The sequence below is a fragment of the Taudactylus pleione genome, unplaced genomic scaffold, assembly GCF_031769625.1.
Source record: "Taudactylus pleione unplaced genomic scaffold, aTauple2 ptg000602l, whole genome shotgun sequence".
Taxonomy (NCBI): Eukaryota; Metazoa; Chordata; class Amphibia; order Anura; family Myobatrachidae; genus Taudactylus; species Taudactylus pleione.
In genome coordinates, this window is record NW_028285004.1 from 6805012 (window position 1) to 6832586 (window position 27575).

Sequence of the window (27575 nt, forward strand, 5' to 3'; positions counted from 1 at the left end):
GTGCTAAAGGGGTTATGTCTCTTTCTTAAATTGGGCCCAAAGTGAATTTAAAGTGAAGTGTGCTTTATTCTTTATAAACAAGTAATCAATAAAGTACTTGATTGTATAGACTTAATATATTCCACTTCCATGCAAGAGGTATCCTCCTGAAGTACTGTATATATGTGGGTGTCTCCAGACAGTTGGATATCTTGGGCCAGATTCAGAAGTGGCGCTATTGAAGTAGCGACTGTGTTTTTTCCTGCAGTATGACTGCGTCTTTATGCTAATGCCACCGTCAATGGGATACGCACAGAGATGCCCACCAACTGCAGCGCTAATCTGCCGCTGTGCTCATGAAGACACATAGTTGCACCATCGGACATTGCCCCAACCTTATGGAGGCACAGAATGTTCGTCTGAACATGGCTGCAGGTGCCAGTACAACTGCAGAAAAAGCAGCAGTCACGGCTGCAACACGCCTGTGACCAGTGGCGGGCTGGGCCGGGGGGCAGGGTGCCATGTGCCCCCCGGGCCGCAGCGCCATGCGGGCCGCGGGCCGCGGGCAGTCTGTGTCACTGTAACACAGACTGCACCGCATGGGTAGCGCTGACCGGACGGAGTCTGGTCAGCGCTACACAGCACAAACACACAGCCGCCGGCGCCGGCAGCTGTGTATTTGCTGTAATCAGCAGCCGCTGAGAGTCTGTCAGACTCTCAGTGGCTGCCGCTGCTCCCACTGCGGGAGCCATCTTCCGGCTCCCGCAGTGCGTAATGGGAGAGCCGTCGTCATGACGACGTCTCTCCCATAATGCAAAGCGGCCAGAGGAGCAGGTGGAAGCGTCGGGACCAGGAGCGGGAGTTTCAGGTAAGTGTTTTTTTTTTTTTAATTAAGTCTCTCTCTACTGGGGGGGGCTACTGGGGGCACTACCAGGGGGGGGATTACTATGGGGCACTACCAGGGGGGGGATTTCTATGGTGGCACTACCAGGGGGGGATTACAACTGGGGGCACTACCAGGGGGGTGGATTACAACTGGGGGCACTACAAGGGGGGGGACTACTACTACTGGGGGCACTACAAAGGGGGGACTACTACTACTGGGGGAACTACAAGGGGGGACTACTACTACTGGGGGCACTACAAGGGGAGGGGACTACTACTAGGGGCACTGCATAGGGGGGAGGGGACTACTACTAGGGGCACTAGATAGGGGGAGGGGACTACCACTGGGGGCACTGCGAGGGACCACTGCTGGGGGCTCTATATAAAGGGCAATACTGGGGGTACTGCATAGGGGGGAGACTACAACTGGGGCCACTATTTAAGGGACATTGCATAAGGGTTACCACTATTGGGGGCACTGCATGGGGGGGTGGACTGCTACTGGGGGCACTGCATAGGGGGTACCACTATTGGGGACACTATATAAGGGGCTTACTACTGGGAGCACAAGGGGCACTGAACAGGGGGGACCACTACTGGGGGCACAAGGGGCACTGCATAGGGGGGGATCACTACTGGGGGCACTACTGGAGGCCTGCATAAGGGTGTTATCTCCTGTGGCACACGGGGGCACTGCATATGGGCACTACGACAGGGGGCTGCCCCTAATATTTATTTTTACCTTACATTAATCCAATATGGACGCGCCTCCTCCCTGAAACACTTGAGGGGGGGCGGCGCCATAGCACGCACGTTCTTCGGGCACCCTGGCTACATGCTACTCCTCTGCCAGGGCCGCCTGCATGCATTTGCCCCCAGGCTAAAAGTTGCCAGCCAGCCCCTGCCTGTGACATGCCCGTGTCTGGCTAGCCACCCCCCTGTTACCACCCACAAGCACCCACTAATATGTACTCTCTCTGCATCCAGTTTCATTCTGCATCTTTTGCCGGTAACCATCAGGATGCAAGCACAGAGCTACTCGGATGCATGTGCAGACTGAAGACTTTGGTCATTTGCTTGTTGCATAGACATAGCGTGCACCTCTGAATCAGGCCCTTAGTTATTGTTAGATGTGATCAAAAATGTATATGGTATCGATACCGGGGGCGCTGTAATGGCTCAGGTGAATGACTACATCTATTACATCCACATAATCATATTAATTATGTCATGTAATCGTGTATCACAATATAGAGATGATCTTAATTAACAATATACAATACAGAGAACATTTTAGTGATCTCTATACAATTCAAAGAGCACTCTCATGACCACTACACAAAGCACAGTCCATATGTGTGGCTACTACAGTGTAAATACAGCAAACATCTCTTGTGGCATTACAATGGAGACCCTTAAAATCTTTGCTTGTTTTATAATGCAAACTATCCAAAATCTCCAGTGCTTTACAATACAGACAGCAGACCTATAGTAGCTTTATAATATGAACCCTCTAATTTCTTGTGCCTTTAATATACAGACCCAGGGACACTGGTGGCTTTATAATGTAGACTCTCTCAAACCCACTGTTGGTGACAATATCAGACCTTAGATATCGAGTGGTAATTCAGACAAATTACTTAGCTCTCCTGCTATTCCACACCATCTCTTTTTCTGCGCTTACATAAAAGTTTGGTTGTGCATGTAGACAAGTTCCTGGACTAATAAATGGATAGTTCCAGCCACTGATTAATCAGTGGGTTGGGATGGGCCTTTGACATTCTGATTGGCTAATGCCCAATACCATACACCAATCAGTCACTAGTGTTTTCAGTTTGTCAGTACATGGCTGTGTCTGGAGGCTAGGTAAACTTCAGGGGATACTTTCCAGCCATTTATACTAAAACACAATAAAAATAGCCACAACGTTTCCTCACTTACATCCACAGCAACAGGCTGACTCCTGCTTACAACTGAAGCATTTCTGGACAACACAGTATTCCTGTCCTTGGATAAAGTAGACTGAAAAGCTAGGGAGTTCTCCAGTGGAGCTCAGTTTCCACCAGCATTTGGAACCCAAAATCATCTGGAGTAGCCCAGGTCCTGCTCCCTCTCCCAACTATCTGCCTATCCTTCTCTCCAGATCTCTCACCAGCCTCACTACCACTTCAGACCAATATCAGTTCTCGCTTTAACCTCTACCATGGATCAAGGCTAGAGCTTCAGTTTTCTCTCGGCTCCATCTCCATGTTGATCTGGACCTCGAAACCATCTGAATATCTTTGTGTCATCATCCAACTTCCAGCCTTTCCTCTGCTCTGGAACTTTTAATTACCACTACGTACCCACTTTTCACTTCAGCCAACCTTCACTACTCGAGACTCTGGGTATGGCCTTGGCTTCAGTCTTATCTTCCAGGGTCCTTTTCCACAATACCAACTCAATGCTACCTACTTCTCTTTAGCTTAATGCTGACCCAGTATTTCCTCCTGATTGCATGACACTCCTTCTAAAGCATTCTCTTCTGCTCTGTCAATAGCTCTGGACTGTCACCACTAATTGATGCCTAGTGTTTCCTACACACAGATCTGCTGTGCCTTCCACACCAGGTGGTCCTGTGACCTCTTCATTTTGGACTTTCCCTTCAATCAAAAGGACATGCTGCAAGTGCCCTGGGGACTGCCTCTCACTTAAGTCCTTGTTTGGAGCTACCTTCTCTGCTTACCCCTTGCTGACATCTCTCCAGATGAGTAGGCTACAAACAGGTGACCGGACCTTCCATTTGCAGTCTGGGTTCCACCTCTGCCTCCTTCTGGCCTATCTCCATCCATCTAGGCTTGTCCTCCCTGATGATTCCATTGACACCTCCATGCTGGGCCTGCACCTAAGACTGCTGTTATTCCCACTCCAAGTGTCCTTTTAGTAGACTTTGTACCCATTGTTCCAGCCTCTGGACATTGGAGTGCTCCCCTATCTAATCACTATGTATGTGATACCCTTATGTACTATTATTTGCCCATCTGCCTCTTTATCCCCATATTAATGCCCCCTAGGAATCATGTGTGGACCCCCTTTGAATTGCACCCTAAAACATCAACACTTGCTAGACTCTTTTCTGGTACTTGTTGTAATATTTTGCCAATGTTCTTAATCTACCAATACCTTTGCTTGTACTATTTCATCTCATTCCCATATTTGTCTCAGACTTCGATCTATACATCTCTGAAGGAGGGCTTATTGGTGACCCTGCTGGGACACAAGAGCAGAAGAATGATGTCATATGTGAGGATTATGCAAACCCATTCAGAAAACAAAATAACATAAAGAAACATAAATTCGATTATAATATTATTACAACATGCAAATTGATTTAAGCAATTTTATATAAATATATATGAAATATATGTATGATGTCCATGTAGCATATAAGATGCTTATTTTTGAAAAATCCTCTTATGTTGCCATTAAAAGTATAATTATACAGATGATTTTTATCAATATATTATCAATGAACTAATATATTTATTCATTAATTAAAAAAGGCATACTGTACCTCTATCCACTAAATGAAAAAACCCGAAACAGCGCTATATTTACTACTAAAGCGAGGGAGAACAAGTGAAGAGGTGAGTGGGTGAAGGTAACAATTTTCTGAAAAATGACTTTTTTTAATGAATGAAGGTGTTATGACCTGGGGATCATAGTAACAATATTATTTAAAATGTTGATAGTGTATTTACTGATATATTTTGAGGATAAAAGTGCTATGCCCAATTCATGTCAAATGTCAAATTTATCTTTAACTGTAAATATCTCAGTTTCTTGTAAACATAAAAAACCATCTTCATCCACTCACCTCTTCAAGTGATAATCAGATGTTAGAGACAGACTTACAAAAATGCCGGAGGAACTAGCAGGGCAAGCTTTTGGTTAGCCATCACCTTTCCACAATATCCTGGTGCCTTAACTGTGTTTTCCAAAACCACAATATTTCACCATTAAGAGCATAAATGTGTATGTTGATTTGTATGTCATAGCAGCGCACTCTATTAGTTATTCATTCAGTGCTCATTCCTTTTATATATACTAAGTCATTTATACTTTCGAACTGAGTTGCATTTTACACTAACTGAACAGATATTGATATTTTAGTTTATCTTAGAAATATACCATACTGGTCACACATTATTAGTAGGGGTGTGCACCGGCCACTTTTCGTGTTTTGTGTTTTGGTTTTGGATCTGGATCTTTCTTCGTGTTTTGGATCTGGATTGGTTTTGCCAAAACCACCCTTCCGTGTTTTGGGTTCTGGGTTTTGTGTTTTGGATCTGTATTTTTTTTTAAAAAAGCATAAAAACAGCTAAAATCACAGAATTTGTAGGTTTTTCTGCTCCTATGCTATTATTAACCTCAATAACCTTAATTTCCACTCATTTCCAGTCTATTCTGAACACCTCACACCTCACAATAGTGTTTTTATGTCCAAAACGTTGCACCGAGGTAGCTGGATGACTATGCTAAGCGACACGAGTGGGCGGCACAAACACGTGACCCATCTAGGCGTGAAACTGCAGTGGCAGACAGGATGGCAGTTTGAAAAACTAGGCCCCAAACTGTACATAATGCAAAGAAAAAAAAGAGGTGCAAGATGGAATTGTCCTTGGGCCCTCCCACCCACCCTTATGTTGTATAAACAGGACATGCACACTTTAACAAACCAATCATTTCAGCGCCAGGGTCTGCCACACAACTGTGGCTGAAATGATTGGTTCGTTTGGGCCCCCACAAAACAAGCTGGCAATTAATGTGTCCCTGCACAAACTGGCTCTATGGAGGCAAGATGTCATCCTCATCCTCCTCATCCACCGATTCCTCACCCTCTTCAGTGTGTACATCCTCATCCTCACAAAGTATTAACTCGTCCCCACTTGAATCCACCACCACAGGTCCCTCTGTACCTTCTGGAGGCTGGTCTCCCTGGAAGAGCTGATAATTCATTTTGATGAACATCATCTTCTCCACATTCTGTGGAAGCAACCTCCTACGCCTTTCGCTGACAAGGTTCCCGGCTGCACTAAACACTCTTTCGGAGTACACACTGGAGGGGGGGCAACTCAGGTAAAATAGAGCCAGTTTGTACAGGGGCCTCCAAATTGCCTCTTTTTCCTGCCAGTACAGGTATGGACTGTCTGCCATGCCTACTTGGATGCTGTCACCGATGTAATCCTCCACCATTCTGTCAATGGTGACAGTATCATATGCAGTGACAGTAGACATGTCAGAAATTGTTGCCAGGTCCTTCAGTCCGGACCAGATGTCCAAACTTGGTCCTGCCTGCCCTGCATCACCGCCAGCGGGTTGCTTAGGATACCTAAGTTTTTTCCTGGCAGCCCCAGTTGCAGGAGAAAATGAAGAAGGAGCCGTTGACGTGTCACGTTCCGCTTCAGCTGACAGTGTGTTCACCAGCAGGTCTTTGCACCTCTGCAGGCTTGTGTCGGCCGGAAAGAGAGACACCACATAGGCTTTAAACCTAGGATCGAGCACGGTGGCCAAAACGTAGTGGTCTGATTTCAACAGATTGACCACCCTGGAATCCTGGCAAAGCGAATGAAGGGCTTCATCCACAAGTCCCACATGCCGAGCGGAATCGCTCCGTCTTAGCTCCTCCTTCACTTTCTCCAGCTGCTTCTGCAAAAGCCTGATGAGGGGAATGACCTGACTCAAGCTGGCAGTGTCTGAACTGACTTCACGTGTGGCAAGTTCGAAGGGCTGGAGAACCTTGCACAACACGGAAATCATTCTCCACTGCGCTTGAGTCAGGTGCATACCCCCTCCTTTGCCTATGTCATAGGTGGATGTATAGGCTTGTATGGCCTTTTGCTGCTCCTCCATCCTCTGAAGCATATAGAGGGTTGAGTTCCACCGCGTCACAACCTCTTGCTTCAGGTGATGGCGGGGCAGGTTCAAGAGTGTTTGCTGGCGCTCCAGTCTTCGGCACGCAGTCGCTGAATGGCGAAAGTGGCCAGAAATTTTTCGGGCCACCCAAAGCGTCTCCTGCACGCCCCTGTCGCTTTTCAGAAAATTCTGCACCACCAAGTTTATTGTGTGAGCAAAACATGGGACGTGCTGGAATTTGCCCAGATGTAATGCCCGCACAATATTGGTGGCGTTGTCAGATATCACAAATCCCCAGGAGAGTCTAAGTGGGGTAAGCCACTGGGCGATGATTTCCCTCAGTTTCTCTAAGAGGTTGTCGGCGGTGTGCCTCTTACTGAAACCGGTGATACACAGCGTAGCCTGCCTTGTAACGAGCTGGCATTTCTGAGATGCTGCTACTGGTGACGCTGCTGCTGTTGCTGCGTAAGGTGATACATCTACCCAGTGGGCTGTCACAGTCATATAGTCCTTAGTCTGCCCTGTTCCACTTGTCCACATGTCCGTGGTTAAGTGGACATTGTGTACAACGGCATTTTTCAGGACACTGAGGACACTTTTTCTGACGTTTCTGTACAGTCTCGGTATCGCCTGCCTAGTGAAGTGGAATCTAGACGGGATTTGGAACCGGGGACACACTACCTCCATCAATTGTCTAAATCCCACTGCACTAATGGCGGATACCGGACGCACGTCTAACACCAACATAGCAGTCAAGGCCTCAGTTATACGTTTTGCTTCAGGATGACTGCTGTCGTACTTCATCCTCCTCGCTAAGGACTGTTGGAGGGTCAATTGTTTAGTAAAAGTAGTGGTGTTCCTACTTCCTCTCTGGGATGATGAACGACTCCCAGCAGCAGCAACAGCAGCAGCGGCAGCAGTAGGCGTAGCAATGCAGGATCCTCCGGAGGAATCCCGGATAGGAGAGTCAGTCATGCCAGTGACATGGCCTGCAGGACTACTTCCGATCCTAACTAAGGAGGAAATTGACGAGGAGGGAGTTGACGGTGTGGTTTGCAGGCGCTTGGATACAACAGGACAACTGGATTTAGGTGTCCCTGGACTGCTTACGGTCTTAGCCAAAGTTTCTGAACTTGACAGTAACTTTTTATGAACGCGCTGCAGGTGCCGTATAAGGGAGGATGTTCCTAGGTGGTTGACGTCCCTACCCCTACTTATTTCACCTTTACATATGGTACATATGGCAAGACAGTTGTTGTCCGGATTTGGATAGAAATATTGCCAGACCAAAGAGGTGGAATGTTTGGTCTTCTGCCCAGGCATGACCGTGATGGGCTTTTTCATCCCACGGACAACAACTGTCTCCCCCGGAGCCTGATTTAAACAAACCACATCACCATCAGAATCCTCCTCGCCAACTTCCTCCTCAGCGCCAGCTACACCAGTATCCTCATCCTGTTGTACTTCAACAGTGACATCTTCAATTTGCATATCAGCAAGTGGACTGTGGGTGCTCCTTTCAGCACTTGCAGGGGGCGTGCAAATGGTGGAAAGAGCCACCTCTTCCTGTCCAGTGCTGGGAAGGTCAGGCATCGCAACCACCACCACACTTGGACTCTCCTTGGGGATTTGTGATATCTTCTTAGAAAGCACAGTTCTTCGCTGTGCTTTTGCCAGCTTAACTCTTTTGATTTTTTTAGTGGGAGGAGGGCTTCCATCGTCATGTGAAGCTGAACCACTAGTCATGAACATACTAGGGATCGACCTTAGCCGTTCCTTGCCACTCAGTGTCGTAAATGGCATATTGGCAAGTTTACGTTTCTCTTCAGCTGATTTAAATGTCTTTTTCAAGGTCATTTTCCTGAACTTTGCCATTTGGGATTGTATGTGCCCTCTACTATGACATTGGGCATCGGCCTTGGCAGACGACGTTGATGGCATGTTATCGTCTATGTCATGACTAGTGGCAGCAGCTTCAGCACTAGGAGGAAGTGGTTCTTGATCTTTCTCTATTTTATTTTTATCGGAGAAAGTTTGGTCCTCCATTTATGTTATATCGATTTGATATATACGTGCGGCTAAACACAGAAAATAATTTTTTTTTGGGTTTGGACTGGAGTGTACTTTGTGGGTTACAGCACCCTTTAACGGTCAAGCCAGCCGGCCCTTTACTTATGACACAGGCGCACGCTTGGCACTACTTTGTTGATGCACGTGCGGCTACTGCGCACACAATTCACAAACACAGAAAATAATTTTTTTTTGGTTTGGACTGGAGTGTACTTTCGGGGGTTACAGCACCCTTTAACGGTCAAGCCAGCCGGCCCTTTACTTATGACACAGGCGCACGCTTGGCACTACTTTGTTGATGCACGTGCGGCTACTGCGCACACAATTCACAAACACAGAAAATAATTTTTTTTTTGGTTTGGACTGGAGTGTACTTTGGGGGTTACAGCACCCTTTAACGGTCAAGCCAGCCGGCCCTTTACTTATGACACAGGCGCACGCTTGGCACTACTTTGTTGATGCACGTGCGGCTACTGCGCACACAATTCACAAACACAGAAAATAATTTTTTTTTTGGTTTGGACTGGAGTGTACTTTCGGGGGTTACAGCACCCTTAACGGTCAAGCCAGCCGGCCCTTTACTTATGACACAGGCGCACGCTTGGCACTACTTTGTTGATGCACGTGCGGCTACTGCGCACACAATTCACAAACACAGAAAATAATTTTTTTTTGGTTTGGACTGGAGTGTACTTTCGGGGGTTACAGCACCCTTTAACGGTCAAGCCAGCCGGCCCTTTACTTATGACACAGGCGCACGCTTGGCACTACTTTGTTGATGCACGTGCGGCTACTGCGCACACAATTCACAAACACAGAAAATAATTTTTTTTTTGGTTTGGACTGGAGTGTACTTTCGGGGGTTACAGCACCCTTAACAGTCAAGCCAGCCGGCCCTTTACTTATGACACAGGCGCACGCTTGGCACTACTTTGTTGAAGCACGTGCGGCTACTGCGCACACAATTCACAAACACAGAAAATAATTTTTTTTTGGTTTGGACTGGAGTGTACTTTCGGGGGTTACAGCACCCTTTAACGGTCAAGCCAGCCGGCCCTTTACTTATGACACAGGCGCACGCTTGGCACTACTTTGTTGATGCACGTGCGGCTACTGCGCACACAATTCACAAACACAGAAAATAATTTTTTTTTTGGTTTGGACTGGAGTGTACTTTGGGGGTTACAGCACCCTTTAACGGTCAAGCCAGCCGGCCCTTTACTTATGACACAGGCGCACGCTTGGCACTACTTTGTTGATGCACGTGCGGCTACTGCGCACACAATTCACAAACACAGAAAATAATTTTTTTTTTGGTTTGGACTGGAGTGTACTTTCGGGGGTTACAGCACCCTTAACGGTCAAGCCAGCCGGCCCTTTACTTATGACACAGGTGCACGCTTGGCACTACTTTGTTGATGCACGTGCGGCTACTGCGCACACAATTCACAAACACAGAAAATAATTTTTTTTTTGGTTTGGACTGGAGTGTACTTTTGGGGGTTACAGCACCCTTAACGGTCAAGCCAGCCGGCCCTTTACTTATGACACAGGCGCACGCTTGGCACTACTTTGTTGATGCACGTGCGGCTACTGCGCACACAATTCACAAACACAGAAAATAATTTTTTTTTGGTTTGGACTGGAGTGTACTTTCGGGGGTTACAGCACCCTTAACGGTCAAGCCAGCCGGCCCTTTACTTATGACACAGGCGCACGCTTGGCACTACTTTGTTGATGCACGTGCGGCTACTGCGCACACAATTCACAAACACAGAAAATAATTTTTTTTTTGGTTTGGACTGGAGTGTACTTTCGGGGGTTACAGCACCCTTAACGGTCAAGCCAGCCGGCCCTTTACTTATGACACAGGTGCACGCTTGGCACTACTTTGTTGATGCACGTGCGGCTACTGCACACACAATTCACAAACACAGAAAATAATTTTTTTTTTGGTTTGGACTGGAGTGTACTTTCGGGGGTTACAGCACCCTTAACGGTCAAGCCAGTCGGCCCTTTACTTATGACACAGGCGCACGCTTGGCACTACTTTGTTGATGCACGTGCGGCTACTGCGCACACAATTCACAAACACAGAAAATAATTTTTTTTTTGGTTTGGACTGGAGTGTACTTTCGGGGGTTACAGCACCCTTAACGGTCAAGCCAGCCGGCCCTTTACTTATGACACAGGCGCACGCTTGGCACTACTTTGTTGATGCACGTGCGGCTACTGCGCACACAATTCACAAACACAGAAAAAAATTTTTTTTTGGTTTGGACTGGAGTGTACTTTCGGGGGTTACAGCACCCTTTAACGGTCAAGCCAGCCGGCCCTTTACTTATGACACAGGCGCACGCTTGGCACTACTTTGTTGATGCACGTGCGGCTACTGCGCACACAATTCACAAACACAGAAAATATATTATTTTTTTAGCACTTGGGGGGAGCACCCCTGATGGACAGAGCACCCCCTGGACAACACTACAGCACTCCTTTAGGACTGGGACACTGCACAGGACTTTGGAGTGGACACAGCCCCTATGGAGAACTGACTGCACAACACAGTCCAGCCAGCCCCTATGGACTTTGAAGTAGTGGACACAGCCCCTATTAACAACAGCAGCACAGCACAACACAGCCAGCCCCTATGGACTTTGAAGTAGTGGACAACAGCAGCACTACACTACACTACACTACACTACACTACACAGCCCTAACTCCCACCCTCCCTCTTCACTGTCCACAGCCGAGTGAGAAAATGGCGCCGACGCGGGTACCTTATATAGGATCCAAAACCCGCGAGACTCGGAAGGCGGGATGATGACGTTTTGCCTCGATTTCAGATCCGAGTCAGGCGGGAAAAGTCGAGCCTGACTCGGATCGGACTCGGATCGGGGGGGCTCGGGGGGGTTCGGATTTCAGAAATCCGAACCCGCTCACCCCTAATTATTAGTGGGGTACTGTGGGAATCAGTACTGTTACTTGTACTTTTCATTATGTTTATTAATGACCTTGCTTAAGACATTAAGCTATGTAAGGTTATTTAAAATGGTGCAGTATAGTAACAGTACCGAACGTTATAGTTAAAAGTGCAAATGGGCAGTTAAATGCAGATAAACTTTAATGTAGATGAATACAGCATCAGTCACATACTGTAGTCTGTGATAAGAACTATGTTATTTAGCCAGTAAGGGAATACAATTGGTATTGACTAGTAGCATGCAGATCCAGACAGTGGCTGCAAAGGTGACAAAATATTGTATGCATAAAAAGAATGATAAATGCATGTGATGCAAACATAGGAGCTGATGCAGAGCTGGTCTTATCGTTCAATACATGTGGAGATAGTAAGATCCCTAGAACCACTTTATGAGATTTTGACCTATATTTATTTAATTATCACCAGTTATTAATACAGTGCGCACATATTCTTCAGCACTTTACAGAGAATATTTGGCTATTCACACCAGTCTCTGCCCCAGTAGACCTTACAATCTATGTTCCCTACCACATGTACACACATACACACTAGGGTTAATTTATTGTTAGTCAATTAATCTACCATATATTGTTTGAATGTGGTAGGAAACTAGAGTACTCAGAGGTAACCCCCTTGGGTTCAGGGGGGGCCACACCACACACCCTGCACCCATACTTTTTAATACTTACCTCTCCAAAGTCCCACATCAGTTGGAGAGGCGCTACACAAAATGACTGGAAAATATCCACTGCGGCCATTTTCCCAGTGTTCTGCACATGTGCAGTAGGGAATTAGGGCTGTAGTGGGAAGTGAACCCAAGATTTCAGTGCTGTGAGGCACCTTTAAAATGCAAACTATCCCATAGAGTGCTATATGCACACAGGTACTTAGATGCCCTCAAGTCTTCAACTCCAAGAAGTAGGGAATTATTATCTCAGGGTATTGTGGAGTATGTGAAGTGGAACACAGTTGGAGGAAGACAAATGAAAGGTATGCACTATATAAATATTAATAAATAAATAATAAGGTGCTCACTGAGCACTGACAGTGATGCTCCAGGGACTGAATACAGTCAGTTAGGATACAGGTGCCAACAGCAATGCACAGCAAGCCCAATAAACATCTGAAGCCAAGGAACGCAGGGCAAAGTCCTATAACAAATCTGAGGTCAGGGCAGGTAGTGGCAAGGCAAAGTACACTAAACAAGCTAATGTTAGGGCAGGCAGCAGGCTAGGTTAGTTTGTAAATAATCTCAGTTCAGGGCAGGCAGACAACAGAAGCAGAATGCTAAGCCATTCCAGGTCACTGCCATGAGAAACTCAAAAGGGATGCAGGTCCGCACACTGGGTCAGAAAAACTATCACCAGCACAGAAGAGAGGAGAGTGAGCCTTTAAAAATCTGTCAAACCAATAGAAGGGATGTTGGAAGAGTAGAGTAAGCCTTAAAAAGTCTGGAGAACCAATAGAAGGGATGCTGGAAGTTTAGCTCCATATTCACATGATAAAGAACTAAACAGAGTTCCCTGAAGAAATATATCAAACATTGATTAGCAACAAGTCCTGAGCCTAAGAAAGCATAAGAAACCTATGATGTGGGGAATACCCAGGTTATCCAGAATTTTATTTTCATGCGTTTCCATGAGGATATCCCTTCAAAGCTTTTTAGACACATACAACAAACAATATATACTTTGTTATCTGCACTAACAGTAGTGTATTGCAAATCTGGGTGTATCTAGAAAATAAAAGCATGGGGATTTTGTTGATATATTGATCAAAACATTTAAGCTTGAAGCCCATCATCAAGGAACCATAATCTGTAAAATAATGTCTACAGTTGTGCAGTCAGGAGAAATATTAGGTGTTTTGAATGTAATTTCTGCATGTTGATATGAAAAACTGAGATACAGTAGGTGGTCTGTTTTAAGATTATTTGAGCCTTGCCTGTAGATGATTAAAATCTGGAGAGCTTGACTGGGATTTTATCTGTTTCAAACTTGGAGGTTTTTATGATCTTTGACCACTATTATGGTATATTTAGATCACTCCAGCCAACTTTTTAACTGCCCACTTGATGGTCATTAAATCTTTGTTTGCACAATGCAATTCATCTCTGCAGAGGCACATTTCAGGGAAATAAAATGATGAAGTTATTTAACTTATGGGTTTACGCAACATAAAATGGCTCCTGCTCCTACATCGAGGCATCCACCTCAATCACAAAGGGTCGATCTAAGTTAGGATGGTATATTACATTTTCTGAGTGTTCCTTTGAGTATTAAATAAGCCTCTTCACAGGTCTATCACAGGTCATAGCAGTGAGAGCTGTGGCTATGATAGAGAATGAGCAGATGAATGTACTCTACAATAATAGTTGGCAAGCTATGGGAAAATAGGGAGAAAAAATGGTGTGGAGTTCCCCATATTTTCCTATAACCAGCCCCATGCTGAACCAGCTGGGGGGCTAAGGCCATAGTAGCGGAACACACAGCATAGGGTCCCCCCACACTCACATTAACCAGTAGCAAAGCCTGCACAGATCATAGTGATCTGTACAGTGCTTCTGTTTGGGGCGAGTTTGTTGTCATTTTTTCACTTCAATTTGCCTTCGGTTTCGAACTAAAAGATCAAATTTGACGTCATTTAGAGCTACAAAAATCAACTGACATAGATATCAATTGAAGCTGAAACCTGATGGATGATAAATAGCCAGTTTTCACCATTTCAGACGATGGATATATCTGTCATTGTCTGTCAGTTTTTGTTTAGAACCAAAACTGACCTTTAGTAAATTTACCCCTTAGTGCAGAAATTATATTTGAGAAACCTCACACTCACACTTTTATAAACTTAATTTTCTCTCAACTTCTCAATAACTATAGATACATGCTCTTGGTAAAGAGGAGTTATAAAATAATATATTGTCCAAATGGACACTGATACATCTACTTAAGAAGTCCCTGAGGCTGTCATTAATTAAATCTTCAATGCCTGACAAAGTAGTGACCCGTATCGATGATAAATGCAGGTTTCCATTAATTGCCTCCACAGATTTGCACATAGGCATTATTTTAGTAAAGATGTATGCACCCTTTTGTCTTGATTAAACACCACTGGTATTAATGAGAGAGGATATGTTCATTTATCTGTCAACTTGTTGAAATCCCTGGAAGACAAATGTTGGGGGCTGGAGGTTTTTCAGAATGCCTCAGTGCCATATACAAGTGTCTCAATCCCCAGTACTTTCTCCACTTTCACCCCTTTTCTCGATTCCTTAACATTTGGCTCCCTCCTATAATTAGTTCCATTCTCTCACTGTCTGGTTCTCTCTTCCATCTGTCCTATCTCTTCTCCAGTTACAGAGCTGCGGCTCCCTGTTAAGTATCATTAATGCTTAAAGGGAATTACAACAGTTCTGCATTTTCTTATTATAGCGGGTCAACTGTATTAGCATATTGACGGAGGCAACTTAAGTCCAATGAGGAACTCAGAGCCATTTAGAACATGGCCCCAACATAGTACAAAAGCATATGCTCCACTCCCCCATCAGAATGTAGGAGGGTTTAGGTGGGGAAGAAACTTCATTTACTGTGATGTTTATTTCTTACATTTAGAGACATGTTACAGTGAGGAACATTTGGTGACTTCTCTGTACAGTAACGCTGTTAGATCTAGTGTTATACAGATATGGGGCCTAAAGCTGGCCACACATCTAAAGATTATCTGTCCAACCAGCCAAATAGTTGATTGGTTGGAATGAAAATCTGGGGAGGTATGAAAACAAATGACAATCAGCAATTTGCTCCCAAACGCTGGAAAATGGACCAAAACTGTTGTTTGAACAAATAGTTTAGATCAAACATTTAACAAACTTGTCTGACCGACCATTTTCATCTGTTTTCTGGCACTTAGGAGCAAATTGCTGATCATCAGTTACTCCCATATGTTACCAGATTTTCATTCCAACCAATCAACAAGTTGGCTGGTTGCATGTAAGTTGGTCTAGTGTGTTGCCAGCTTTAGACTGAGGACCTGATTCAGCTTTGGGAATAGAGTGAGCTATAGCACGTAACTGATCATCTTGGTAAAACCATGCTGCACTGCTGGTAGGGCAGATTTAAAATGTGCAGAGATGTAGATTTGGGAGGAGGGTGTCCAAACTGACATATAAATTGCAATGTAAAAATAAAGCTGTGCAGTATTTGTGGGCTACTTGCAAAAGCAGCCAGTATTTACCCTGCATGCAAAATAAAGGCCCTGAGTTGGATGCAAAGCAGATACAAACATGCTCATGACCGACTGCAGCCAGATTTACTGCCTTATGCTAATGCAAGTGTCTTGCTTATGGTTGCACCACCCACTGTTTTTCCAAAACTGTCCTTATTGCATCAGCATTTACACCAGCCCCATGCCCGGTGCAAAAGATCGGCCAGAAACAAGCATCTCTGCTCCATGAGCACCTCACAAACTAGCACAACAGTCTGGCTGCACACCCTCGACACTTCCATGTTTCTCACACGAGACAGATCTTTTCTGTGAATTCCCAAGGTAGCCACCAAGTTGCAAAACACCCATTTCATGGATGGTGAGCCACGTAGATGCTAGTATCCTCCATCAAGGTGCGGATACATGGTGTGGCACATGAGCAGTCTTCTGATGGTCACAGGAAGCCTACAGAGCCAAATAAGGCTTTTAATATCAACTTACATGTAATACACAATTAGCTCTACATTACATATGCCCATAAATGAGTCTTTGAATTTGCAGCAGTTCCGATAGCAGTTGTGGCTCTGGTTATGTATAGAATTGTCTAGGATTAAAAGTATACCTCCATTTTTTATAGTTATTTAAAGTATAGCTTTGGTAAAGCTGAACAGTTGTGAATATGTATATATATTAAGTCTAGGAAGCATAGAAAAAGGGGGGCGCACAGTTGTGAATGTAAATCAAGAAACTTTATAAAATGCAATAAAAGCATTCTAGGCAATAGAAGACCATTCTCCGACACGGCTGCTGCACTTGCTTCACTGATGGGACTCTGGAACATCACCAATCCCTTGCGTGCATCCCAAGCCTCTTCCCCAGTATACCGGGGACAAAGTTTCACACCGATGTTTCTGCAGTAGCTCCTCCCAGACACGTTTCTTCACTATGGACTTCGTCAGTGGGCATGTCCTAGTGACTCACTGATGTCTTTATATAGCCTTAGTATTTAGAGTCTATTGAAATCTATTTAAATCTTTCAGCATAATCAGGGCCGGATAAAGGGGGGCAACAGGGGTGATTGTCCCTGGGCCCCCACACCTGAAGGGCCCCCACACCCAGCCATCGGGGTTAAAGTGAACCGGAGGAGACGGAACCAGTTCCGCCTCCTCCGGACACCTAACCCCGGTGCCGCACGGAGACACCAGGCGCCTGCTGAGATTGTAACCAGCGGGCGCCCGGCTCCCTCCCCGCAGCGGCAGCCAGAGCCGGAGACTAGAGCTCACTCGTGAACTCCGGCTTTCGGCTCAGGCAGTGAACTATGGGAGAGACGTCATGCGTCTCTCCCATAGTGCAGAGGAGCAGCGCCAGCCGAGCGGATCAGAAGGCAGTGGGAGCGGGGCTTAAGGTAAGTATGATTTTTTTTTCTCTTTAACGCAAGCGGCTTTTCCACTGCTAAGGGGGCCATTACTCAGGGGGGGCATTACTACGGGGGGCATTACTCGGGGGGGTATTACTACTGGGGGCATTACTCAAGGGGACATTACTACAGGGGACATTACTCGGGGAGGACATTACTCGGGGTGGGGTTGGGGGGGCATTACTCAAGGGGGAGATTACTACTGGGGGCATTACTCGAGGGGGACATTACTACAGGGGACATTACTCCGGGGGAGACATTACTACAGGGGACATTACTCGGGGGATGGGGGGGCATTACTACTGGTGTCACTACCACAGGGGGCATTACCTCTTGTGCCACTACCACAGGGGGCACAACTACAGGGGTATTACTACTGAGGGCATTACTATTGGGCACACACAGGGGGCATGACTACTGGGGGCACAACTTCAGGGGTATTACTACTGGGGTATTTATACAGGGGGCATGACTACTGGGGGCACAACTACAGGGGTATTACTACTGGGGTATTTATACAGGGGGCATTACTATTGGGAACACTACTACTGGGGGTATAACTACAGGGGGCATTGCATAGGGGGCACTGCATAAGGGGCAACACTCCTGGGGGCACTACTACTGGGTGCACTGCATAAAGGGCACGTAATAGGGGCCCCCACATGTTTGTTGCCCAGGGGCCCCCACAGACCTTAATCTGAGTATAATTGCTTCATTTCTAATGAATTTGTTACAACAGTGGTTTAACAATATACAGAATAACCGTTTATATGACAACAAACTACATACAATAACTAAAGCTTTTAGCGGCAACATCTCAGTTTCCATACTTTAAGACTTTCTTTAACCATTAAAAAACCTTAATTATATTTAATTGCCAATTTATTTAACTTCCCTGATGTATCCATTTCTCCTGCTGGTAGCAGCATCTATTTAAATTGTATCAAGCTGTCACGTTAAATTATATCAAGCTCTCACGTTACCTCTTTCTATCAACATTTGGTTAGTATTATCAGCAGCATTAGTACAAACATGAATAGAGCATATATATATATATATATATATATATATATATATATATATATACACATTACATTACCTTTACATTATATTCTTATTACTAAAGAAAGGGAGCAGAAAAAAGGAGATAAAATGAATTTCCCACAACTATAAATATATTGATTTTAGAGTGAACCTTCTACTTATATTATAACCTCAGTAAACGGAGTCCTGCCAACAAAGGAATTATTCATTCAACAACAATGCTAGCATTCAGTTCCCTTATTTGCTATATTTCATATGAAAGAGAATTTATTGAATGCTAGCATTATAAAAGAGAAACTATATCACACCGCTCATTTAAACCTGCTGGGATCATAGTATTCAGGCCGTAGATCCAATATATTTCCCTTCTCCCTTACTTTCTTAGAAAATCCCTCCCTCTTTCATCCAATTTTACTTGTTCCAATGCTTTATTTTAAAATCCATTCAAAGATGAATTTAAACCTCCAAAAAAAGCCTTGGGACACTGTGATTATTTACTTTATTCAAAATATTTCTTGTATGTTACAATATTCATATTTTTAATTGGTGTTTAGTTTATCGATATATTTTTTTCCGCACTTACACTCTATCATGTGAAGCAATTAATTAATTCTTCAATAATTCTACTTTTGGTATTAAAACAGAAAAGAAATATGCCCGCGCTCGGTTTTACCTATATCATACATGGTACCAGCAGCATGGCAATATTAATGCCATAAATGTATACAAAACAGAAAAACTTTTTGCTGTCGGCGCTAACAATAATATACTGCAAATTTATGTGTGTGCAGCAAATAAAACAAAGGGGATTTTGTCATGATTTGATCAAAGCATTTAAGCCTGCAGCCTAGCGGCAAGGGACCCCATTTTTCTGCAGGTCCCTAACACTAGCATATATGCCCAGCACATCATTACATTGCAAGTACCAGCATGCAGGGGAGGCTTTCTGGGACCTGTAGTTCCACTGTAAAGATGTTGTTAATTCTAATTTTTACACACTACATACACTATCAACCCAGCACCGACCACCCTAGGGTGGCGGGGATAGCCCCGGGCTATCAGTCTAGGCCAGGGGTGCCCTGGAGAGAGGGACCCCTTTATTGGGGGATCCCCAACTCCCCAGGGATCCCTAGCCTGGGCTGACTAGTGGTCAGGACTGATGCTGCAGCTGGGGGGCCCGGTGAAAGGGCTACCCTAGCTGTGGCATCAGCCCCCCCACCAGAAAGTGTCTGGTGCTGGTTTTAATTATAGTGGGACCCCTACGTAATTTTTCCCAGCTATAATTAAAACCAGGACTGGCCCTGCAGCCTGGTGCTGGTACCTAAATAATGGTGGAACCCTAATTATTTTGTTCCCCGTAATCTTAGGTACCAGGACTGGCTGGCAAGTCCGGGACTGGTTAAGCTTTAGGGGGGGACTCTATGTAATTTTTTTTTACAACATTTAACCTGTTTATTACAGGTCTTAACACAAGCAGCCAGCACATATCTCACTGATCTGTACAGGATGCTAGCTCTGGAGATATTTTCAGAGAGAAAACACTGCAATCTCGGGTGAGTAATCTCATCTTCACTTGCATCTTGATCTGCTTTACCATCAGCCAACTCACTTTCAGTTAAACTCACTTCTTAGTAAATTTGCAAGATGAAAAATGGGAAAATCACCCGAGATTCGGCGATGCAAATCGTGATAAAAAAAAATAAACTCGACCATTCTGGATTCTTAGTAAATTGACCCCTACGTGTCAATGTTCTTCCCCTTATCCCAATAGCTAGTATCTAAAACTAGGTCCAAAAATTCTATTATCTATTCTTGAAATTTAGAGGTAAACCTAAGATTAAAATCATTCACCACTAAATATTTGAAAAAATTAATAGAACTCCTCTTTACTACCTCACCAAACAATAATCACATCATCTATTAATCTCTTGAATATTACTATTTTTTTTTAAAATATGGATTAACAAGTCTATCTTCTATATATTTCTTCTCCCAAACACTAAGATAAAGATTTGCGAAATTTGGCGCAAAAGGGGTCCCCATCGCCGTCTCGCATTTCTGCACTACAAATTGATCTTGGAATTTAAAGTAATTATTTTCTAACACAAACTTTATGCAGTCTCCAATAAATAGTGTTTATTTCTTTGCTAACTTCCACATATGCATCCAAATCTGTAATAACTGAGTCTAATCCTTTCATATGCGTTATAGAAGTATATAACGATTCAATATCAATGGTACCCCATTTATATGTGGACCATTCAAAATTATTAATCATAGACAAAATCTGTGTAGAATCATTAACACATAAAATTAATTAATAGACATGTTTGTTTAAAATAAAATGTCTATAAATTCAGATAGATGTGAAGTAGCTGAATCAATTCCGGACAATATAGGGCAGCCGAGTGGGGTGTCTAATTTGTTTGTAGCTCATCTACTGTACAATGAGCAATTGGCAGTGTTAAACTATAAGTGGATGATAAATGTGATTACGATATTAGCAGGAGTAGAAGAGCATTATAGTCTCCTAAATTGTTAATAAGTGACAGAAAAGTCAAAAAATCATTTTAGGAGTTAAACTATAATTTACCCCACAATACTTTCCAAGATATTTTGAATACAGGTTGGCATTGACCAATACCTGTAATAATTTTTTTTTTATATGTGTTGTATGTCCATATGTGCTGTCAGGAGAAATATTAATTTTATTTGTATTTTCTGATAAAAGCTATGTTTTAATATAAGTACAATAATATAAGTTTTAATGACAGAGTGCCCCAACAAATATAGTCCTTCTTAGTAGTTATCGCTATGTGTGTTCCTAGTAGGAGCAGCTTATATAGACTCTTCTCCATATTCCAATGGCTACAAAGTTCGTATGCCCTTTAGTTAACCAGATTATTCAGGCAGGGTTATATACTTAATGTTGTACAACTGAGTCTTCCTTTCCTGGGGGTATATCCTATTAATGGAACTGCTTGACAGTCAATATGGTATCAAAGCTCCAGCCTGACTCTGGCAGTGGGCACAGCAGCCAATGAGAGTCTGTCTGACTCTCATTGACTGCTGAAACACACACACCACCGCCGGGTAGTATGAGAGCCAGCGGTGGTGTGTGTGTGTTACTGTGTAGTGTGGACTGCACTCACTGTGGTCTGTACTACACTGACTTTACCTGACCTGGACCGCAGCCAGTGGCTCCACCCCACGCCTCAGGTCCGATGTCGCCCAGGACACGAGCCCCGGATGATCCCCTTTCGTAACGCCACTGATAATACCTATAACCATTCACATCTTCTTTGAGGAATATCTAACCTAACTGGTTAACATATGAATTCACCTGCAGAACGTTAGCTGCAGCAGTGGTATGGATAAAGGTAGTATAAGTTAATTCATATTAATAAATTACACTTAGGACAGAACAGTATTGCATTATTCTCCTGAATGAAGGATCTAAATCTAAATCAATAATTTGGACATCCATATGAATACTATATAAGTTATAACATACTTGAAGTCTGGAATATATTTGGGGCGATTGTAGATACACTCCCACAATGTATGTGTGCTTTTAACATGAGGGGCTAATTAAGGGAGAATTGAAGTTACCTCTACATAATAATAATAATAATAATAATAATAATAATAATAATAATAATAATAACTCTTGTTTTAAAATAGACAATTATACAGACCCTATAAATCCAGACCACTGCTCTGTTTCAGTTATTACGATCTGTATGTGGTACCTATACTTTGAGGCCAGGAATGCTAAAATATGCCTATCATAATTGGAGGTTAATTCAGAAGCAATAGAGACCTGTATTAGTGTACCCATATTTCAATATTTGATCCTAAGTTAAAATTATATACTTCATTACAAATAAATCCCAAAGCTGGTTAATCTATGCCTTTAAGCCCTTCTTAGTGTGATTTGTACAAGCCTACCGAATATACCCCCTAGTCTATATCGATTAATAACTAGTAGGACAAACTTAGGGTATTGATATACTAATAGATATTTATGAGATACATCAACTAACACAACACAAATAAACAGAGACATACAGTGAGATAATTAATTTTATTCTCACATCATTTTCACTTTGTATTCTTATCTATGTTTATAAAATATTTTGCTGGTCTTGTTCATAATTTAATTTTTTTATGTATACCTAATAAAGATTAATCTTTTTATGAATATATAAATTACTAATGTGCACCGCACAATAGACAAAATCTTTTTTCCATGTTACATCGTGGTTCTGGGTAATTGTTACCCTTTCAGTGGCAACACACCTGACATAAATACAACTTTAGAAATAAAAATATGCGGTAGTTACCTAATACTGATTCATCTGTGCAGATGTACAGTAGTTATTACTTTTTTTTCTGATAGCTTCTACAGCTCCCCCTCTTCATTTTAGACCATGGTCTCCAGCAGTCTCTGCTCTGAACTTCTTTTCCACTCAGTAATGCTCTTTCTCTAAGCTTAAAGGGGACATAAATCTGCTCTGATCCCCCTACTCAATTTCTGTCCATCTCATGTGTAACAGCTCCCTGCTGTCAGCCACCAGACACCTCCACTCTAGAGAGCATGAGCTTCATCTCTCTACATCAGGTACATGACTCAAGCTCCCTCCTCTTTCATCGATTACCTCAGGCCAACTGCCAACCTTTTTTATCAGTCTCCACGTGCACAGTCTGCAGCAGTGGCTTTAACAGGTTTTAGGCAGCCAGAACCTTCTGGAAGATTCTGTCCCACACCACCAATTATGCATAATTATATATTTTTGATATATATCTGTGGTAAATTATATATAATAAAAATATTTAATCACAAGGCCACCTACACTATTCCTGTCTATGGTTTACCCATTTTTTCTTATAACATTATATATTAAATATTAAACATGAATAATAAATATATAATAATACATATACAATATATCAATTCTAAACACACAGTTCATTTATTATAGACAGATCACCTACAGTATTTGCTGGGTTGATAGCAAATAGAAGCTACACTCTCCTCCTGGTGATCTGGCATACTGATAATTTATTAAATAGCCTAATCACCAACTATTCTGAAACCATCAAAACATTATTTGAACATTAGCACATTTCTCACTTCCTATTGTATTTCCACTCACTCCTCATTCAAACCTACTAGAAAGCCAATTCTGCTCATTAAGTTGGCCAACTAGTGAAGGATTGGATTACAGAGCCCTCTTGCCTTCACTTTGGCAAGGAAGTTATTTTAGGCTTTTATGTCAGAATCTCCTTTTGTCTATTTCAGGGGTGGCTTCTGTTGAATGATTTCACCTCGGCCTTCTACCCTTTTGCTATGCCGTTCCTTTACAAATTGGACTTGGATGGGAGCTTAGAGATGCTGTGTTAATGCATATTTATAAAGTATTTCACTTTGACAAACATTTGGATTATGTTCCTCCTCTAGAGAAACCTTTGATGGTGGCTTGATTTATCTGTCACTCCACCTGGAACAATGTTGGTAGACTGATTGTGTATTGAGTATATTCTGCAGTCTCTCTTTCATTCACTGCTTTGGCATATACATCTCCTCCCTCAATATTACTTATTTTCTTCTGATAACAATATGTACAATAAAGTTGTCGATAGGGGAGTGAATTGGCTTCTTCTCACAGGTACTCCACAGTCACATTTGCTTAGAGTACACTCTTTACTCCTTCCACTACTCTACTCCATCTCCAACACTATACAATAGCTTCAGGAGGCAATCCTTTTTTATGGATGTCCAATGGACAAATACATCTCTTCCAGTATCATAGTTTGTGGATTGGGTCTTATAGGGCGCACAGATGGTGTATCTAACAAAATAGGTGGTACAGTACTTGAAGATAAATATAAATAAGGTTACATGAATAGTTGGATTGTACGTGTTTAATATGTTTTAAATGAGGTAAAATGAGGTAAAAAGGTACACATTTATACGTAAATAATCATAAAAACATGTGTGGGTATATACTGGAAATGTAGATGGCAGCAATATAACAATTGGATGTTCCGTTCGTGTAGTTTCGTTCAATGGTAACTTGTTATGATGTATACCAATTGCCAATAAAAATAATGATCCACGGAGTATAACACAAAGTAATTTGAGAAAAATTGGAAATCTCTTATGATTTGTTATCAAATATATATAGTTCAATTGTTGAAAAAAAATGATATGCAGTTTCCACAGAAAAAGGGGGTTCCTAATGAGTTAAAACCTAGAATGCCATGAAAAGAAAAAAAGAAAAAAAGAAAGAAAAAATTAAAAAATTGTCCTGGGTGCGCGCACCTACTAACTTACTCCGTATTGTTAATCCAGCTGGTAAGGGACAGTGATGAAGCCCGACCGGAAGAACACATTGGACACACCCACCACACATCTATTCAGCATTTGCTCTCACCTCATCACTGAACTAAAGACCATACAAGATACTGCGGAAGCAGAAAGGACAGCCGTGAGGCAAGAGTCTGCATTGACGGGACTGCATTGATGGATGAACCGCCGATACCAATACCCCGCCTTCACAAGCCGCCTGCACTTCTGACATGTTCATCAGCCACTGAACACAGGAACCCACCAGCACAGGAGACACAGTATGAAGATCAACTGCAGCAGCATTATGACGATCGGGTCCTCATCTGACCATTGAAAACATTCCCCTTACCAGCTGGATTAACAATACGGAGTAAGGTAAGAGGTGCGCGCACCCCAGGACAATTTTTTCATTTTTTCTTTTTTTCTTTTCATGGCATTCTAGGTTTTAACTCATTAGGAACCCCCTTTTTCTGTGGAAACTGCATATCATTTTTTTTCATCAATTGAACTATATATATTTGATAACAAATCAAAAGGGATTTCCAATTTTTCTCAAATTACTTTGTGTTATACTCCGTGGATCATTATTTTTATTGGCAATTGGTATACATCATAACGAGTTACCATTGAACGCAACTACATGAACGGAACATCCAAATGTTATATTGCTGCCATCTACATTTCCAGTATATACCCACACATGTTTTTATGATTATTTACGTATAAATGTGTACCTTTTTACCTCATTTTACCTCATTTAAAACATATTAAACACGTACAATCCAACTATTCATGTAACCTTATTTATTTTTATCTTCAAGTATTGTACCACCTATTTTGTTAGATACACCATCTGTGCGCCCTATAAGACCCAATCCACAAACTATGTTTATACCCTAGTGATCTAGAAAGGGATCACAGAGGTCTGTGGCAGCCTTAGAGTTACATCTACCCTACTATTGTTCTTCTTCCACCCTTTTTTACTTTTCTTGCCCCCCCCCTCTGTTTCCCAATACAGTTAAGGAGATAGCGCAGACACACCCCCATTCTTCCAGTATCATGCCTTCTAATGAAGCCATAACCTTTCTTTACATGGAACCACATGACTGTGCCTGCAATTTTAAGGGGAATATAATGTGTCTCCTCCCTGTTGACTTTATTCAAAGAGGGTTGTAGAAAAAAGGGGGGGTTAACCCCCTACTGTTCCTCAGCACACTGAATTGCACCTGCAACAATACATGAAGACTATATGGTGATAGCAATTAAGAGATATTAGTTGCATGCATTTGCAAATCCATGGGAAGCTGCTAGGCCACGTCACAGATTCTCTGTTACTAGCAGTCCATAACACTAAGGGGCTCATGTCCAGGGCACAGGGCACCCCAAAAAATGTCCAGCCCAGGACACCCCCAGGGCATCACATGAAAAAAGGAAGAAGGGTGACAGTGAAGTGTAAAGTATAGATGTGTAAGACTAATTAATAAGTGTTGAAAAAGGGCTAAAATATATGTGAAAAAATTACATGAAAAAAAACAAACATAAAAGGTGATAAGAAAAGTGACTATGTGTATTAAGTGGTGATGCCCTGAAGTGGCCCAGCCAGAGTAGCCTGGGAGCCCTACATCCAAACACTCACCCCAAAGATAATATATTTACCAATTATAAGGCCTCATGATAAAGGAGCATATATATTTTGCCAATAGTAAGGCCTCATGATAACGGGACATAGATAAATGCATCCCAATTGAGAGCCAGCTTACCTGGGAGTCACCCCTGGGAACTCCAACTAGCATTACTAGGACCAGCATGCCCTACTAATGCTGGCTCCTTCATGCATCTCATAACAACAAACAGAAAATGGCAGCTGCTCAAAATCAATCTGGCAGTACTCTTCAGGTGCATGAAAGGGAGGGGTCATACCAAGTAGATAAAAGGGGGGTTTCATAGGCAAACGCAGGGGGGGTTTCCACCTGCTTGGAAACCCCCCTCCCCAGCACACACCATGACCACAATAGAAATAGTAATTTAATAGAATGTTACTAGCGCTGCATATTCTGCTCAGTATCACAAATTAAATGATTAGCACCACCTGTGGATCTTTTAAAATGCGTCAGCTAGTAATAAATACACCTGTGCACCAACTAGGAGATGTGGAAAACATGCACTGTTAGGGGTGCACTGCTATAGACCATCAATAGGGTTAATTATTAATACTGTATAATAATACACTATCCAGTACATAAGGAGACCAATATGTACATATATATGTCCAGGACAGTGCTAGGTTCTTCTGCTGCCCCCCCAGAGTCCCAGACTTGCTCCAATGCTCTGGAATAGTGCCCACATCTGAAGAAAAACATTCAGCTCAGACAGGATGGACCTACTGCCGCATCTGATGACTTACTGTGATCGCTGGTCCTGTATATGCTGGAATTATGACACACAATATACTTTGTATGTAACATAATAAAGCTGGATAAGTGCTAATTATGCCCTCTTCATGGACTGGCTACACTCGCTCTAAAATCAAGCATTTGGAAACCCCCCTCTAGAAATCCTGCGTTTTCCACTGGGTTTAACCCCCTATTGTTACTCAGCACACTGAATTGCACCTGCAACAATACATGAAGACTATAGAAATTCAGAGATATTAGTTTCATGCATTTGCAAATCCATGGGAAGCTGCTAGGCCACGTCACGGCTTCTCTGTTACTAGCAGTGCCTAACACTAAGGGTTCACG